This window comes from Pan paniscus, chromosome 13, assembly GCF_029289425.2.
Source record: "Pan paniscus chromosome 13, NHGRI_mPanPan1-v2.0_pri, whole genome shotgun sequence".
In the NCBI taxonomy this organism is placed as follows: domain Eukaryota; kingdom Metazoa; phylum Chordata; class Mammalia; order Primates; family Hominidae; genus Pan; species Pan paniscus.
This window is the reverse complement of record NC_073262.2, coordinates 22,229,185-22,247,800: the sequence shown is the minus strand read 5'-3', so window position 1 is coordinate 22,247,800 and position 18,616 is coordinate 22,229,185. Positions and strand designations below refer to the sequence as shown.

At 50.8% G+C, this 18,616-nt stretch overlaps 1 long non-coding RNA gene across 1 annotated transcript; it reads left to right on the top strand.

Moving 5' to 3' along the window:
* Positions 1-13,558: 13,558 nt before the first annotated feature.
* LOC134728688 (uncharacterized) lies at positions 13,559-16,679 on the top strand. The gene is made up of 3 exons (XR_010109334.1): positions 13,559-13,986; positions 14,849-14,976; positions 15,253-16,679. It is a non-coding gene; the product is annotated as an uncharacterized LOC134728688 (long non-coding RNA).
* The last annotated feature ends 1,937 nt before the right edge of the window (positions 16,680-18,616 follow it).

Genomic DNA, 18,616 nt, shown 5'->3' with positions numbered 1-18,616 from the left:
AAGGCCAAAGGGTCAGAGGCTCGAGGAATGCGGGGTGGTGTGGGGGGTAAAAGGACATACCTGAGAAGGCCCCAGACCCTCGCTCCACCAGGAGGTAAGACCACCAAACCATTAAAATGCGCATCTCTGGGGTGGGGATCAAAGGGCGATTCCCTATTTTCTATCGGGTTTTAATTTTTTACGATGGCTAAGAACTCTGGCAGACAGGAACGAAAATAAAGCAGCAATGACATTGGGGTGGGCTCCACGGTGGGAAGGCAGCATCTCTGGCAGGTCCCCACCAAGGCCTGGTCCCCACTGGGAAAGCTCCAGAGGCAGGGGCTCAGGGCTCCCTCCCCTCCACACCCTGCCCCGGGGGAGGGGCCTCCTTGCACAACCCATGCAGGCAGTAAATCCAGCCTTGGCACTCAGGCCATAAATCACAGAAAGCTCTCCAGGCAGCTGTACACACCCCGGAGCAAGGCCTCCTGGTTCCTGCAGGGCGCCAGGAAGGCCGACTAGCAGGAGGTCCGATTCCTGCTGTCTGCTGCTGGGGTCCACTGCTCCCTGCCTTGACCCCAGACAGGTAGCAGAAGAGGCCCAGGGCTCGGCAGGCCCTGAGGGGCTTGTTTAGGGCAGGTGTGGCCATGAGGACTCTCTCAAGTGACACTGCAGAGCACTCCTCCCCTCCCCTCAGCAGTTCAGGATCTCACAGCCTGAGAGGGAGCTGTGACGTCCTCTTTACAGGTGAGGCCTATCAGGTTGAGAGTTCAATGTCTTTCCAAAATCACGCAGCTGGTGAGAGGCAGACCAAGCCTGAAAGCAAGCATGCCTGACAACCATATCCGTGCTCCCTGTCCCAGTCCACCACCTTCCCACCCATGCTGCAAAGCTGTGTGACCTCTAACAGGTTACCTCCACTCTCTGGACCTTTGTGTTCTCATCTATAAAGTGACAGTCAGTCAACGAGCCCATGCTGAGCCTCTGCTATCTGCAGGAGCTGTGCCAGGCACCAACAGCCAGAAAAGCGTGGCTCGAAGGTCCCACAGCTCTCCCTCTTCCTGAGTGGGCGCTCGGCACCAGGGCGCACAAAAGAGACAGAGAACACTGGGGGAAGCATCTCACACACCTTTGGCAGAACCAGCTCAGCTCCCTGACTTTTGGGACTCCTGGCCTCCCAGCGCTCCTGCTCCCACTGTATCACAGCCTGAAGCTACCTCCGGGAACTTTCCTAGAGTGGCTGGTGTCTAAAGGTTGCCTCTGGACAATCTCTCCCCAGATCACCTGATGCCTGAGCATGGGAAATTGGGTCCTCTGGCTAACCAGAGGTCATATCTATGAATTCTTTTCATCCCTCCTAGCAGCTGGGGTGTTATACATCAAAGTGGCTGCCACAGCATCTGGCCCACAGTAGGTCTTAACAAGTATCTGTCCATGGACGGATGGACAGATAAATGGATGGATGGATGGATGGATGGATGAGGGAATGGCTAGAAGGGTGATTAGGAGACTCAAGGATGAAGGGGTGCTATTCAGGAGGCCTTGGTGACACAGGCAGGAGATGGGGGAGGCCCATGCAGAGCTCAGCTTATTTACCCCAGCTTACTGACAGTGCCAGTCTCCCGCTGAGGCTCTGCGAGACACACAGCACACTGGCAGGAACAGAGGCTGTGAGCCATCACAGCAGGTAATGATGAGCCCCTGCTACCCGCCTGGTCAGCTCCCACTGAGCGGCAGCTCCAACCAAGGCTGCTCACGTGTCTCGGCAGAGCCGGGGCGGGCTGGGCCTGGGCCTGGATGTCCAATGATACGGTTTGGCTCTGTGTCCCCACCCAAATCTCATGTGGAATTGCAATCTCCAATATTGGGGTTGGGATCTGGTAGGAGGTGATTGAATCATGGGTGCAGATTTCCCCCTTGCTGTTCTCACGATAGTGAGTTCTCACGAGATCTGGTTGTTTGCAAGTGTGTGGCTCTTCCCCCTTTTCTCTCTGTCTCCTGTTGCCATGTGAAGATGTGCCTGCTTCCCCTTCACTTCCTGCCATGATTGTAAGTTTCCCAAGGCCTCCCCAGCCATAGTTCCTGTACAGCCTGTGGAACTGCAAGTCAATTAAACCTCTTTTCTTCATAAATTACCCAGTTTCGGGTAGTTCTTTATAGTAGTGTGAGAACAGACTAATACAGCCAATGTCTGTGGCAGGCCCTGGAACACCCAGAGCATCATCCACTGCCCCATCTCTAATGGACACAGCCCTAAGACTAGACTTGCCACATGAAATACCGATGCAATACAGGGGCCATACTTATATGAAGAATGATGCATTTTTATATCTGAAATTCAAATTTAACTGGGCATGTTGTATTTTTATTTGCAAAATCTGACAACCCTACCCAAGCCCAGGAATCTCCAGGTGGGCAAATCTCAGGGGCCCACACCCACCAACAGCGTCAAATCCCCCAGCTGCTGAGAGAGGAGGCCAGAGTGGCAGGCCCAAGACACAGCTCTCAGGCAGAGGGACTCCCTCCCCAGGTGTGGAAAGATCCCCCAGTGAGGACTGCTGGGGACTCCAATGAGACAGTGTGTGCCAGCTCTCCTGCACCAGGAGGATGGAGGGAGGTGCTCCCCAGGCCCTGCTCCTCCCCATGGCTCCAGTGGCATGTGCCCTTCTCCTGAGGAATCCCACACAGCCTGTTCCCACCCAGCAGAGTCCTGGTAAGGGCTAGGGCGAGAGTGGTGGCCCAGCCATAGCCTCTGGACTTCTCCCACTTCCTCCTCTAAGAAGCCTTCTTGATGACTCAGGCCTCCCTGATCTGTCCACACATTTTCACAACCAATTACATGGTCCTTGTCCTCTTCTCTTGTTTTGAGTACATGAGGGCCCCTGGCTGAAATCAGAAGCCCTGGCAGACGGAGTGCCAATGCTACAGCCCAGCACAATGCACCGAATCAGCGCTCACCTGAGACATAAAGACCAGTGAAAGCCTTGGGCAAGAAAAGGCATGCCTCTGAGCCTCGGTTTCTGCATCAGAACGAAGGGAGCTCTCTCTCACAGAGGTTGATGGAAAGATTACATAATACAATGCCAAGGGCACCATGCCAATTTGGCCCCTGGAAGCCAGTTAGTCCGCGTCCATTTTGTTTATTTTTTTATTTACTTTTTAAAAAAACAGAGATGGTGGTCTTGCTGTGTTGCCCAGGCTAGTCTCGAACTCATGGCCTCAAGTGATCCTCCCACCTCGGCCTCCCAAAGTGCTGGGATTACAGGCATGAGCTACTACACCAGGCCACTTTATTTTTTGTTTTAATTTTAAAATTATTATTATTATTACTATTTTTTGAGATGCAGTCTTGCTCTGTCGCCCAGGCTGGAGTGCAGTGGTGCAATCTCAGCTCACTGCAAGCTCTGCCTCCCGGGTTCACGCCATTCTCCCAACTCAGCCTCCCAAGTTGCTGGGACAACAGGCGCCCGCCACCACGCCCGGCTAATTTTGTTTTTGTATTTTTAGTAGAGACGGGGTTTCACCATGTTAACCAGGATGGTCTCGATCTCCTGACCTCGTGATCAACCCGCCTCAGCCTCCCAAAGTGATTATAGGCGTCGGCCCCCAAAGGGATTATAGGCGTGAGCCACCGCGCCTGGCCTAAAATTATTTTTAATTGTGGTAAAATATACATGATATAAAAGTCACCATCTTAGCTGTTAAGTGTATAGTTCAGTGGTATGAAGTAAATTCCCAGTGTCGTGCAGCCATCATCACCATCCATCCCTAGAAGTCTAAACACTACACCCATTGAACACTCACTGCCCTTCCCTCCTGTGCCCCCAGCCCCTGGCAACCACCAATCTACTTTCTGTCTCTGTGAATTTGACGACTCCAGGTACCAGGTTTCAGTGGAATCATACAGTATTTGTCTTTTCATGACTGGCTTATTCCACTTAGCATAATGTCCTCAAGGTTCACCTGTGTCATGGCCTGTCCTTCCTTCCTTGTTGAAGCTGAGGGATCATTCCATAGCGTGTGCCACACTCTGTTTATCCACTCACCTGCCCATGGACACTGGGGTTGCTTCCACCTCTGGCCTATCGTGAGAATGTTGCTGTGAATGTGGGTGTGCAAGTATCTCTGAGACTCTGCTTTCAATTCTGTCGGGTATACACTCAGAAGTGGAACTGCCAGATCTTATGTTAATTCTGCTTCATTTTTTGAGGAACCATCTTACTGTTTTCCATAGCAACTGCACCATTACGCATTCCCACCCGCAGTGCACAAAGGTTCCAATTTCTCCATGTCCTCCAACACTTGCTCTTCTCTGTTTTTGTTTTGTTTTGTTTTTTTGTTTTTTTTGAGATGGAGTTTCGCTCTTGTTGCCCAGGCTGGAGCACAATAGCACGATCTCAGCTCACTGCAACCTCCACTTCCTGGGTTCAAGTGATTCTCCTGCCTCAGCCTGCCAAGTAGCTGGGATTACAGGTGCACACCACCACGCCCAGATAATTTTTATATTTTTAGTAGCGGCGGGGTTTTGCCATGTTGGCCAGGCTGGTCTCGAACTCCTGACCTCAGGTGATCCACCCACCTGGGCCACCCAAAGTGCTGGGATTACAGGCATGAGCCACCATGCCTGGCCCTCTCTGCTTTTTTAACAGCAGCCATCCTGAGGGTGTGAGGAGGCTGTTTCCTTCCTCTTTGGACCCACACACCTTCGAGCCCCGCTCATAGCAGGCACTCCATGGATCTTTACCCTGTGAACTAGATTCTCTCCTGAGCTTTCTCCCCTGGTCTTCTGGCTCCTAGGAGGCAAACAGGCTGTTTCTCTCCCTGCAGGGGACCTTGGGCCTTGTGGCTCTTGGGGGATTATTTACAGCCAGGGCCACCTCTGTTCTCCCCTCGGGCAGGCTCGAGGATGAGCCCTTCTGGGAGAGTGGGAGGCAGGGGCCCAGACACATGGTGCATGATTTTCGCCACTGGGCAGTCTCAGCCTTGTGGCTTTCTGCTGGTGCCTCCAAGTTAACCCGTCTGTCAGCTCCCACAGGACTAAGGACAAACGCACACCCCGTGACATTGGATCTGGGGTCCTTGTTACTGCTGCCTCCTTTCCAGCTGTAGGCACCGACTTTGCTTCTGTTCCCAGTTCCTAGCAGTAGGCCTCCGGTCCCCCAAAACCCAGCTCTCTCTGTCTACCCAAAGGCTGAGTATGTGACAGCCTGAAATCCCACCAGATGCCGTCTCCCCAAGTCCCCACACACTCACCCAGGTGCCCAGAAGCCAACCTCACACTGACTCAGCAGCACATGCAGGAGAAGGCATGACAGGAAAGACACCCAGGAGGTCATGGAAACAGTAAGCTCTGATGGAGGGAAGGCCTGGCATGATCTAGAATAAGACTGGGGATAGCAGGCCTGTGTAGGCCTGCCATTCTTCCCATCCAGGGGGAAGCTTTAACATGACTTTGGCACCACACAGACCTGGGTTCAAATAGCAGCTCCTGCCAGGTGCGGTGGCTCACACCTGTGATCCCAGCACTTTGGGAGGCCAAGGCAGGCAGATCCTTGAGCCCAGGAGTTCGAGACCAGCCTGAGCAACATGGTGAAACCCTGTCTCTACAAAATACAAAATACGAAAAAGAAAAAAAAATAGCCAGATGTGGTGGCATGCACCTGTAGTCCCAGCTACTCAAGAGACTGAGGTGGGAGGACCACTTGAATCTGGGAGGTGGAGGTTGCAGTGAACCAAGATCACACCACTGCACTCCAGCCTGGGTGACAGAGGGAGACCCTGTCTCAAAAAAAAAAAAAAAAAAAAAAGTAGCAGCTCCATGAGTACATGCTGTGTGACCCCAGGCAAGTCTGTTTACCTCTCTGAGCTTCCTTTGGCAAATGAGGATAACAACAGGCAAGTCACAAGGTCACCGTGGGGCTTCGAAGTGCAATCCACACCGAGGGCGGGCACCCACCTGACTGCCGCTGTTTCATGCAGAGACCTCCTCCTGCCACCCACTCTCCCGCTGCTGAAATCCCACACAGAGACCCGGGATTGGAGGAAAAAAACATGAGATGAAAGGATAATGGCCTTCCTTTTTCCGACAGGAGGCGGCTTGTTCTTAAGGGAAAAAACAGCCCCCTCTGCAGCACCACCTCCACTCCATCCTCTCTTTGTGTTTGAGCTTCTGGGGAAACAACAGGTCCCACGGTAGTTTCCTTCCAGGATCCCCCCTCCCTCCAGAAATTCCCCAATGAGTGCCAAACTCAGTGGTAAGAAAAATGAGCAATTTCCAGACAGAGGCCAGCACATTTCAGAGGCATGGAGTGGAGGCCACGCCCCTCCTGACGGCCCCATCCCCCGCGAACAGTCGTAGGTCACCTGGGCCCACACTCCTAGTCGCGCTTACCTCTCAGAATGCACGGAGGAGGACAGAGTGAGACTCTGGCAGAGGGCTTGCTGAGGGGAGGGCGGAGAGGGTCATCTCCCCCAACCCTTGTCGCTCTGCCCCTGCCCCACATCCTGGGCAATTATACTACTGTGGTGGGGTAGAGGCATCCAAGGCGGAGGCAGGTACTGTGCACCCGCGATACACCTGAGACTTGGAGACAGCGACCCTGGCGTTCAATAAGCATCCATTTAACGGTTCCCCAGGCATGGTGCTGGGGATCAGGGCACAACAGGGACCAACACAGACCCTCACGGGGCGCCAGGAGGAGCGGGGGGATCCAGAGGAACACGTGGAGCACGTGGCTGCCTTTGCCACACTCCTCCTCCCTGCCCTCCTCCCCAGCCCGGCATGGCTGGTGTTCAAAGCCCCTGTGTGCTCTGGTCACTTGAAACCGACTCAGCTGAGGGGCTGTGCAAATGGCAGAGACTGAACAGAGGAGCGAAGTCCCTGAGGGAGAAACCACCCCAGAAAAGACAAGCCAGGTGTCAGGGTGGGGAGCTTGGTTATCACAGTGGGTGCAAGGAGATGGGGACTGAGCAGGGCCGTGGATGCTGGCGGTCCTCAGCCATCATCCTCCCTGCCCGGGCAAGTTGAACGGCAGCCCCAAACAGCAAACTCTCATTTTCCACCTTTTATTCCAGGAAGGGCACTGTGAGGCTGCAGCGGGGAGCGGGCAGGGGACCTCGGACCAGGACCTCTGACTAAGCCTGAGTCAGGGCTGCCTTCCATTGGTCTCCACCCACCCTTGCAGGCCACTGAGCCGCCTCTCCTGGCTCAGCCTCTCCCACTTGTTGCCCCCACCCTCAACTCCTTCAGTGACTTCCTCACCTCTTCATAAAGTCCAGGCTCTCGTCTTCTCTCCGGCTGCCCCCGACAGTGCCCCGCACCCAGCCCCTCCCACCACCCGTCTCCCATCCTCCCAGCCTGTCCTCCTCCTGCCCCACTGCCTCACCATACTCCTGCTCCTCGGGTGCTCCTGATGGCCTCTAACTGACCTTCAAACCCAGCCCAGTAGCAGGTCCTCTCAAAGGCTTCCTGCCATCCCTTCCCTTCCCTGGGTAGGTATGGAACCCCTCACCCAGGCCTCCTCCACCCCAGCCCTGCTCCCTCCCGAGAAGCCAGGGGCTGCACCTCACATCTGTATTTTTGTGCCTGGCGTAAAGCAGGAAAGGAATGAGGATTTCACTGAGCACCTACTGCGTGCTGGCCACTGTTATGAAGGTCATTACAGGGAATGTTCACAACAAACCATAACATGGTATTGTCTCATTTTTACAGGTAAGGAAACTGAAGCCTCAGGCGAAGAGATGATTTCAAAAAACTTCAGAGCTAAGAGTCTTCTTCGACTAAAGTAGGCCCCCATGTTTCCTGGGAGAGGTGGAGCTTGAGGCTTGAGTGGGCTTAAAAAACAATGAGGATTCTGACAAACACAAAAGAGGGAGAGAAAGAGAGAGAACTAGAGCATTCCAGGCAGCGGGGGACTGAGATAAAGGAAGGCCAGGAGGCAGGAAAGACTAGGAAGTGACTGGCAAGACTAGGCGGTTTAGTAGAGAATCCAAGGTATGCTTACACAAATTACTGGGCAAGGTGACTCACACCTGTAATCCCAGCACTTTGGGAGGCCAAGGTGGGAGGACTGCTTGAGCCCAGGAGTTTGCGACCAGTTTGGAAAACATGAGGAGACCCCATCTCTATTTAAAAAAAGGAAAGGAAAGGAGAGGAGAGGGGAGGGGAGGGGAGGGGAGGGGAGGGAAGGGGAGGGGAGGGGCAGCAGAAAGCCTGGAATGGCAGGAGGAACACCAAGCCTGCCACAGACATGGGGCGTTTCTGAGAAGGCTAGGCAGTGTTCCAGTGGGGGAAAGCCCTTGTGGACGACTTCCCTGTCAAAACCCTTCCCAGGAACTTGAAGGGCCAGTTCTAGAGACCCTGTGACCTCAGGCTCCAGAGATGGCTCCGTAAGGCAAACCCACCATGACCACTGGTCAATGACTCACTTCTCCTCCCAGGCGCCCTCCCAGGGATGAGCGCTCCTTCACTCTGCCTCCCTCAGCCCTTGCTCTGGTCTCTCTGCAGCTGGGGTCAGTGTTCCCAGTGAAGTCAGCGTGTGGAGCACACATGCCTCGTACCCACATTCATGCCCATGTGTGCGTGTGCACACGCATGTGGGGCCTGTGTGTCTCTTTCTCTGAGACCCACTCAAGATCTGCATGCGCCTCGGGCCCCCTCCCAGAGTGCTGCAGCCAGATGCACCTGGAGCCCCACCCGTCAGCCCAGGGAGACATGCCCCTGCTGAATTCAGAGAACGATCCAGAAGGATTCAGGAAATGAGGACCATTCATGAACCCAGCGACTGATGAAGAGCACCTTCCTCACATCCGCTGCCAAACTCACCCGAAAAGAAGAGACAGAGGAAGACCCCAGAGGATTGCAATTTGGGGACACCTCCAACTCATGCTCACTGCACTTGGTCCAAAATGATCAGCGGGGAGATTTGGCTCATGCTCTGGCCTCACTGGCTCCCATCACCATTGCCTCTGCCCCTCCAGCCTCTGCCAGGCGCCTGGCTCTGACCCTTGCTGACACTTCAGGCCCCTCACCCTTAGAACTGACTGCCAAAGGGCTAGTTGCTTAGTCTTCAAGTAAAGGGGGTCTGGAGGACTATGGAGGAGGCAGAGTGCCTAGAGAGCCCCTTGACTCAAGACACCCCCACTGCACTTGGGAGGAAAGGCAGGGCTGGGGGATGGAGGCACTGTGGGGGCCTTTCCTATTTGGCAGCAGCTGCAGCCATGCGCACCATAGCCACAGCACGCAGCACACATCTTCTGTCTCACAGTGATTGAAGATTTTGCCAAACCACCGGTCAGACAGATTTCCCCCCAAGCCCCACATTAATTGATTTTTGGATTCTGCAACCCAAGCTCAAGCTCCGAGCTCACTGCTGAGCTCAAACTCCTGGGTGTCCCACAACGGCTTCGATGTGGAGGCCATGACGCTGAAGCCAAAGTTGTCAGACACCTGGGCTGCACTTGCCTGTGCAACGAGTCTGGGAAAGCAGCTCTGGGGATTGCACCCACAGTGCCAGGGCTCGGGAGCCTCTGAGCTCAGGGAGGCCTTCAGGGACAGGCGCTCGGCCAGCTGCCTGGGTAGGCTACTAATGAGCAGATGTGTTCCAGGCTGTCTGCCCAAGGGGCAGCTGCACCTGGGCTGGAGAGCCGAGACTCTCTGGGGTTCTGCAGCCTCTGTCCTCCTCAGCCTGGCCCGACAGCCCCTCGTTCTGATACAGGAGGGCACAGCTGCCTGCCGCCCCTCCTTCCCCATCTCTGCCTCTCTAATCTTCCTTGAGGAAGATTCCATCAGAGATTTTAGTTACATATTCCTACACCATGCCTGGAACATAGTAGGTACTCAATAAATCCAACTTTTCCTGAGTTAGTGGTGAGGAAAAGCTGGACTCAGGATCAGGCTGCCTGTGAAGCCTGGCCTGTAGCCTGCCAGCTGTCCCAGCCTCAGGGTCCTCACACCCACACGTGTGCGCAGTAACAGAGCACTTCTTGCCTGCAACAGTGCCTGGTTCCCAGTGTATGCCAGTTAAGTGATCCGTATTATTATTTTATCTTAAGAGAGGAATCCAGCTGTGTCCAAATGAGGGGTTGGGACAAAATAAAAGCTAGAATCCAGTCTTGCAGGTGGGGACATGGCACCTGAGTCTCCACCCTGACCCGTGCTGCCCACCCTCTCACATGCTATCTAGAGATGGCACTCCTTGTGGAATGCTGCAGGAGGTGCTCCACTGGCACGAAGTGGGTGGGCTCTTAGCACAGACCCAAACAGTAAGTGACTTTTCACACTCCCATCGCATCTCCAAAGCTACATGCAAAACACTGATCTTCACAGGGGTTAGAACACAACTTCCAGAAGGCCTCTTTCTTTTTTTTTTTTTTTCTCCCTTTTTTTTTTTATTATTATACTTTAAGTTCCGAGATACATGTGCAGAACATGCAGGTTTGTTACATAGGTATACAAGAGCCATGGTGGTTTGCTGCACCCATCAACCCGTCATCTGCATTACGTATTTCTCCTAATGCTATCCCTCCCCTAACCCCCAACCCCCTGGCAGGCCCCAGTGTGTGATGTTCCCCTCCCTGTGTTCATGTGCTCTCACTGTTCAACTCCCACTTATGAGGGAGAAAAAGCAGTGTTTGCAGTGTTTGGTTTTCTGTTCCTGTGTTAGTTTGCTGAGAATGATGGTTTCCAGCTTCATCCATGTCCCTGCAAAGGACATGTAGTCATCCTTTTTGATGGCTGTATAGTATTCCATGGTGTATATGTACCATGTTTTCTTTATCCAGTCTATCATCGATGGGCATTTGGGTTGGTTCCAAGTCTTTGTTATTGTGAACAGTGTTGCAATAAACATACGTGTGCATGTGTCTTTATAGTAGAATAATTTATAATCCTTTTGTTATATACCCAGTAATGGCATTGCTGGGTCAAATGGTATTTCTTGTTCTAGATCCTTGAGGAATCGCCACACTGTCTTTCACAATGGTTGAACTAGTTTACACTCCCACCAACAGTGTAAAAGCATTCCTATTTTTCCACATCCTCTCCAGCATCTGTTGTTTCCTGACTTTTTAATGATCACCATTCTAACTAGCATGAGATGGTATCTCATTATGGTTTTGATTTGCATTTTCTCTAATGACCATTTCTCAAATGATGAGCTTTTTTTCATATGTTTGTTGGCTGCAAAAATGTCTTCTTTTTAGAAGTGTCCATTCATATCTTTTGCCCATTTTTTGAGTGGGGTTGCTTTTTTCTTATAAACTTGTTAAAGTTCCTTATAGATTCTGGATATTAGCCCTTTGTCAGATGGATAGATTGCAAAAATTTTCTCCCATTCTGTAGGTTGTCTGTTCACTCTGATGATAGTTTCTTTTGCTGTGCAGAAGCTCTTTAATTTAATTAGATCCCATTTGTCAATTTTGGCTTTTGTGGCCATTGCTTTTGGTGTTTTAGTCATGAAGTCTTTGCCCATGCCTATGTCCTGAATGGTATTGCCTAGGGCCTCTTTTTAATCCAAGAAAGAAAGGGGGCAGATAAGATGGCGAAGCATTGCCAGGGTTCACGGGGAGTCTGCAGACCAATGAGTAAAGATCAAAGACAGCCTGACTGCTGTAACAGCATCCCTCTCTAAACAGGAGGGCACCCCACCCCGGGCATCAGCAATCCTGCACACGGCCATTCCCAGAGCAGCCTGCCTCCACCGCAGCACAGAGATGGGTCAGAATGAATGTCCACCCATGTCAGTGCTCTATCAAATGTCTGCTTAGAAGTTCTTTTTAGGCCAGGCGCAGTGGCTCACGCCTGTAATCCCAGCACTTTGGGAGGCCGAGGCGGGCAGATCATGAGGTCAGGAGATCGAGACCATCCTGGCTAACACAGTGAAACCCCATCTCTACTAAAAATACAAAAACAAAATTAGCCGGGCGTGGTGGCATGCACCTGTAGTCCCAGCTACTCGGGAGGCTGAGGCAGGAGAATGGCGTGAACCCAGGAGGTGGAGCGTGCAGTGAGCCGAGATTGCACCACTGCACTCCAGCCTGGGCGACAGAGCGAGACTCCAACTCAAAAAAAAAAAAAAAAGTCCTTTTTAAATAATTATTTTCTAAATATCCTGGTCTGTTCAAGCTGCCATAACAAAGTATCACACACTGGTAGCTTAAACAGCAAACATTTATTTATCAACAGTTCTGGAGGCTGGAAGTCCTCTTAAGATAAAATAATAATACGGATCAGTCAACTGGCATACACTGGGAACCAGGCACTGTTGCAGGCAAGAAGTGCTCTGTTACTACACACACATCTGGGTGTGAGGACCCTGAGGCTGGGACAGCTGGCAAGCTACAGGCCAGACTTCACAGGCAGCCTGATCCTGAGTCCAGCTTTTCCTCACCACTAACTCAGGAAAAGTTGGATTTATTGAGTACCTACTATGTTCCAGGCATGGTGTAGGAATATGTAACTAAAACCTCTGATGGAATCTTCCTCAAGGAAGATTAGAGAGGCAGAGATGGGGACGGAGGGGCGGCAGGCAGCTGTGCCCTCCTCTAACAGGACAAGGTGCCTATGCCAGGCACTTGACCCTTCTGAGCCTCAGTCTCCCCCGTAATGGGAGCAAATCTCTCCCCCAGTCCCCACGCGGACATCATGCTAAACAGATGGTAGCGCTTCTCACTATCTTCATTGCCATTGTTATTCTATTTAACACTGAAAACAATTTTTTGAAGCCCCTTTCAGACCAAAAAGAGAAAACTGGGCCCTCTGTTTACTACTAAATGTGTTCCTGTTTTTTTGTTAATTAAAAGAAAAAACAACGTCCAACACCTCCATCCCGACCATATTGTTCCTGAAGTTTCCTTTTGCTGATGTATCTGTTGTTGTGGCATCAATAGTCGTAAACCACTTCCACTCTTACTGAGGTGTTTTGTTTTGTTTTGTTTAGATGGCGTTTCGCTCTTGTTGCTCATGCTGGAGTACAATGGCACAATTTTGGCTCACTACAACCTCTGCCTCCCAGGTTCAAGTGATTCTCCAGCCTCAGCCTCCTGAGTAGCTGGCATTACAGGCATGCACCACCATGCTCAACTAATTTTTGTATTTTTGGTAGAGACGGGGTTTCACCATGTTGGCCAGGCTGGTCTCGAACTCCTGACCTCAGGTGATCCACCCACCTCGGCCTCCCAAAGTGCTGGGATTATAGGCATGAGCCACTGTGCCAGGCTCTTACTGAGCTTTTTAAAGCACCCACTCAGAAACCATCAGGGAGAACCTCTTTCTTCAACCCCCCTGCTCTGTAAGAGCACTCAGAGCTCAAGAGATGACCTGTCTTCACGGGGGAAATCTAGTAACGCTGGATATGCAATAGGAATTCACTATGTGAACAGCAATTCACCACACCAAATACCCCCCAGATAAAGCTGGGAAAGTTATGGCTGTTTGGCGTAATCTGGAAAGAACCTCAGTGACAGTAAATAATTTTTGTTTGTACCAGAGAAAAATCTAAAACCAGCAGGAACTCCGAGGAGTTTCATTTTCTTTCTTAGGTGGAAAGCAGCCACATGAGAAGGGTTGGTTTGTCAAGGTTTCAATCCTGTCACGGATCTCCAGCCTCGGAGGCATATTTTCAGTTTCGATTCAGCTGATAGGTGGGGAGAAAGCACCCCAGTTCTTGGAAGTTAGCTGTTTCTCCTCCTCGCAGACAACCTCCAGAGCAGGGCAGCAGGCAGCTGCTAGAGATTTATTTCTCCACTTAGTTGTCTCCGCTTGCGGCTTCCTCCCATGAGTGAGGACCAAGAGAAGCCCCCTGTCTCTGATGAAAGTGGGGGATGAACACTGAACCAAACCCACACTGCTCAGCACATTTGATGCGGCCAGAAACAGACTGCCAAGGCTGAGAAAGCTTTTCAGGGGCCGTCTGGCTGTGTGGGTGCGAAGACCTGGCTGTATTTGGAATCACCTGGGAAGACTTACAAAAATGGTTTCCGAGCCTCACCCGCAAGGATTCTGACTTGGTGAGTCTGAATCACCAAGATTCTCGGGGTGAGGCCCCAGAATCTGCCTGTATGTAGCCAGCAATGCTGCATTTGGACCTGCATCTGGGGACCTCTGGGCCACCCTGGCCCCCTTAATTTATAAAGCAGAACCAGCCCCAGGGTGGAGAATGAATGAGGTGCCTGTCACCTGGTTACACAATTTAAGGTGTCCTTAGTTATGCCCAGCTGACTCGAGCACAGATCTTCCTGGGCACTCTCCTCTACAGCAGCACAGGGTGGGGCGTGGGAGGGAAGTACGTGCCCATGCGGGCATCTACTGAGTGTGCCAGGCCTGTATCTCTATTATCCCACCTCTATCCTGTGAAGTAGATATTATTATCCCCATTGTACAGATAAGAAAACCTAGACTCAGAGAGGCTGAGCCATTTGGTCAAGGACACACAGCTGCAGAAATGACGAGACCAAGTTTGAACCCAGATGGTCTCTTCTTTGGCCCATGATTAACTACACCAGGGTACCCTCTTGACAGTGGTCTCCTCGGGGTTCTGTTGCAGCTGAGAGCACAAGCTTCTCCCCTGATCGCTGCCCTATAGCTTATTTCCAATGTTTGTTTGTTTGTTTTTTCTGGTTTTTAGTTGACTTTTCATCATATTCAGCCCAGTGACCTCTGGTCCTCTCTTTGGCTCTTTCAGCGTTATTCGGTGTTTCGTGTTTGTGCACCTTAACTGCGTGGAAAAGTGCTCGGTCCTTGGGAACAAGGGCCACAGGGCATTGCTTCCTTCCCCAGGCACTAGCAGGGCACTAGCAGGCAGTCTGGCCATAGTAGCTGAGTGATGAGTGAACTGCTTGGAGGTTGCGCATGTTGCTCAGACTCTTTTAGGTCTATCTCCCCTAAAGGCATCTGTGAAAACACATAAAGCAACACCCTGAGGCAGCAACGGCTCCAGTCTGGGAGTCTGAGGAGCAGAAAGAAGCTGAGGCGGCCACAGGAGCCCCGTGGGCAGTGAGGTGAGGCCAGGGAGATGGGCCACGGCCGGTCAGCCAGGGCCTTGAAGGGCACGGTAAAGCGTATGGGTTTTGTCCTGAGAAACGAGAAGTCAGCTTTGACAGGGGAGGGCCATGCTCCTGTGGCCCCTGAGTCATCAGGCCGTGCTGCCTGCTGTACTGCTAGATGCCCCTTCAAGTCAGGAGCCCCACACTGTTCATGGGGTAACTCCAGGGCCTGGCTCTCGGTGGCGTGCAGAGGCATTTATTTTATTTTACTTTTTTGCTGCTTTGCACCAGGCAATGGAAGAATGAAAGGCAACCCAGAGTGAAATTAGGATTACAATTTTACAAACGTCTGTTTCTGACGCAGAAAGCACATCATTTGTCCACATCACACTCTCTTGGAATTTATGACAAAGCCAGGTGAGAGCCGGGCTGGGAATGACCTTTGTCCAAGAAAAAAATGTTTTGCTGAGTAAATTAAGAGTGCAAATGAGACTGGGGAAAAAACTTAAATTGTACATGAAAACTTTTGAAAATATTTTAGTAATGTCAACTTAAGTACAATTGATACCTGGATTGCCTAATTCCATAATTCAGGAAGCTTCCCACTCACCTCCACAAAATACTAGTTTGAATTAATTATATTTAATTATATGTGAATGCCTCAAATTAAATGATCCCAATGCTCACTGTGTTGTTCATAACATTTGAAGGCTGTGATCTGACGCAGAAAACCCTGACCTCTGCATTTGCACACTCACAAACATGTCAACACTAGCCCTGTTTTTAATTGACTTTTAATATTATACAGCCCTATACTTGAGTCTACCTTTGATTTCAGCCTCTTTAATTCTTCAACCCTGTGGAGTTTTCTAAATAAGCTCTGCCAGCTGCTATCAATACAAGCAGATTCACAACCCAACTCGGGGTGGCACTGACTCCATTTCCTCAAAGATAACACAGAAAACAGAATAAAAGGCTGGGCACAGTGGCTCACGCCTGGAATCCCAGCACTTTGGGAGGCCAAGGCTGACAGATGACCTGAGGTCAGGAGTTTGAGACCAACCTGGCTAAGATGGTGAAACCCCATCTCTACTAAAAATACAAAAATTAGCTAGGCATAGTGGTGCACCTGTACCACCCAGCTACTCAGGAGGCTGAGGCAGGAGAATTGCTTGAACTCAGGAAGTGGAAGTTGCAGTGAGCCGAGATCAGTCCACTGCACTCCAGCCTGGGTGACAGAGTGACTCCATCTAAAAAAAAAAAAAAAAAAAGAAAAAGAAAAAAAGACACACTAGGCTTTATGTGTCAAGGGTCTTTAGAATGAAGTTGTCCCCCCTTATCCATAGGGGATATGTTCCAAGACCCCCAGTAGATGCCCAAAGCCGCAGATAGTACCAAACCCCTATACACACTATGTATTTCCCTGTGCATACACACCTACGATAGAGTTTAATTTGTAAATTAGGCACAGTACTCTTGTGCTTTGGAGCCATTATTAAGTCAGACATGGGTGACCTGAACAGAGGGACAGCGATCTGGCGGCAGCTGATGTGATCGCCCAGGGAGCACGCCCGGTGTGAAGATGCTGGACAAAGAGAGGGGTCACGTCCCAGGCTAGATGGAGCAAGATTTTGTCACGCTACTCAGAACAGAGTGCCATTTAAAATTTAGGAGTTATTTCTGGAATTTTCCATTTAATATTTTCAAACCTCGGTGTACTGCAGGTAAATGAAAACTTGGAAAGATAAACCTCAGATAAGGGGGACTACTGTATTCATTCCTTCACCATGGCGTGTCTGTGTCTGAGAATCTACCCTTAAAAACAATCTGGATGCAAAGAAGCCGTGAGATAGAGCGCAGTCCCTTCATTTCATAAAAGAATGAAACTAACTCAAATACACAAGGCAATGGGTGAGTAAAGTATTGCACTACCCTTAATGTAATATTGTGGGGCCATTGAAAACATGCTCACATGTTTGTGGAAATCTGAGAAGTGTTTCTATCTATGGCATTTCATCACATTTAAGACACTGTTGATTAGAGAACACACCACCATTTCACGTACCTTTAAGGAAGAAAAAAATACCCAGAATGGTTATTTAATAAGGGACGTCTAAGTAAAGCTGGGATCCTAAAGGGCTATTTCTTTGGTGGGAGGAGAATGATAAACACCCTCGTCAGGCAGAAAGAGCCAGTGTCCCAGCCATGGACCCGGATGCAGGGAGGGAACAAAACTGCCCCTGAGGACGTGCACAAGCCAGTACTCATGCTGGTTTGAGTCTGAATTTGCACAAACATATGGTCTGGAAACACCTCAAGCAAATGCTGTAACTGAATTTAAGTTTAAGGTTATGTCAAGTTGGCAGTGTCCCCAGGTGACTGGCAGAAACAAATACAACCACCTCTAGAAAGAACTGAATGTTAACACCAGCTGACAGTGCCTGTAAAACATCAGCCACTGTACAGTGCAAGATCCAGAGACGTTAAAATGTGAAGTGAGTTTTAGAATTAACCGTAAGTAAAAAAGCAGAATCAAATGGGTATGTGCAGGATGACATCTCTTTGCCGAGTAGACCGACTGGAAGGAAAAACACAGTAAAATGTTCACAGTGATCTTCTGTAGGTGCTAAGACTACAGCATTTTCTTTCTTTAAACGAGTCTGCGTTTTCCAGCTTTTTCTAAAGTGACCATATAAAAAAAGGAGAAATAAGGAGACGCAAGTGAGAGAATGACTTTGGGTGGGGTAGTCAAGGAGGTGACCCTGAAGGAGGTGACACCTGAACTGACAAGGGACCAGCACAGGAGAAGCCACCTGAAGAGTTCATTGCTACATGTGTATCCAGGACAAGGACCTGGGGCACAGGGAAGATGCTTGATATGTATTTGTTAAATGAATACACGGGTTAAGGAAGGAAAAAGCTGCTAAAACAGGAGCCTAAGTCTCAAGGGGTCCCCGCCAGAGTCTGGCTCTTCAGGGAGCCATTCTCACTGGACTGAGCTGATAAACAGGGCAGGGACGCCCACCTGGCCAACAGCAGGGCCCTGTGGAAAGTATGCAGCTGCAGAGTTAGCAGAGAACCATGGTTGTGGGTCTTGGGCCTGTTTCCCCATCTGTCAAATGAGGTTAGTGCTTTGCCACCTCTGTCTCTGAAGTCAGCTCCAGATGATATCGTGCTTTGAAATATTAAGCCACGTGCGAGCGTGAGGGGCTGTCACGCTCCAAGAGGTCCTCATGCGAGCCCAGCAGCACCTCCCTGTAACACTGGGAACTGTCAGCACCTCCCTGTAACACTGGGAACTGTCAGCACCTCCCTGTAACACTGGGACCTGTGAGCTTCAGACAAGCTGCTTTGTCTCAGGAAGGTTCCCGTGCTCTGCTGCTCAGCCCACAGGAGATGTCACATCAGCTCCTGTCTTCCTGCCCGCATGCACTTTCCAGATTCACTTACCATGTATGAGCCTGTGCTGGAAACTGCTAACAGAGATAAGAGATGGGTCCCTGTCCTTGAGAAAGTCACAGGGAGTCCAGAGAGTCAGATGAGCAAACAGGATGATACCCTGTGGGACCCGAGGGAGGGGACACACAATCTGCTGCTGAGAGGCAGTTAACAGCCACCACTGGGGGGAAATAATGGAGGCATTGTAGGTTTCCTA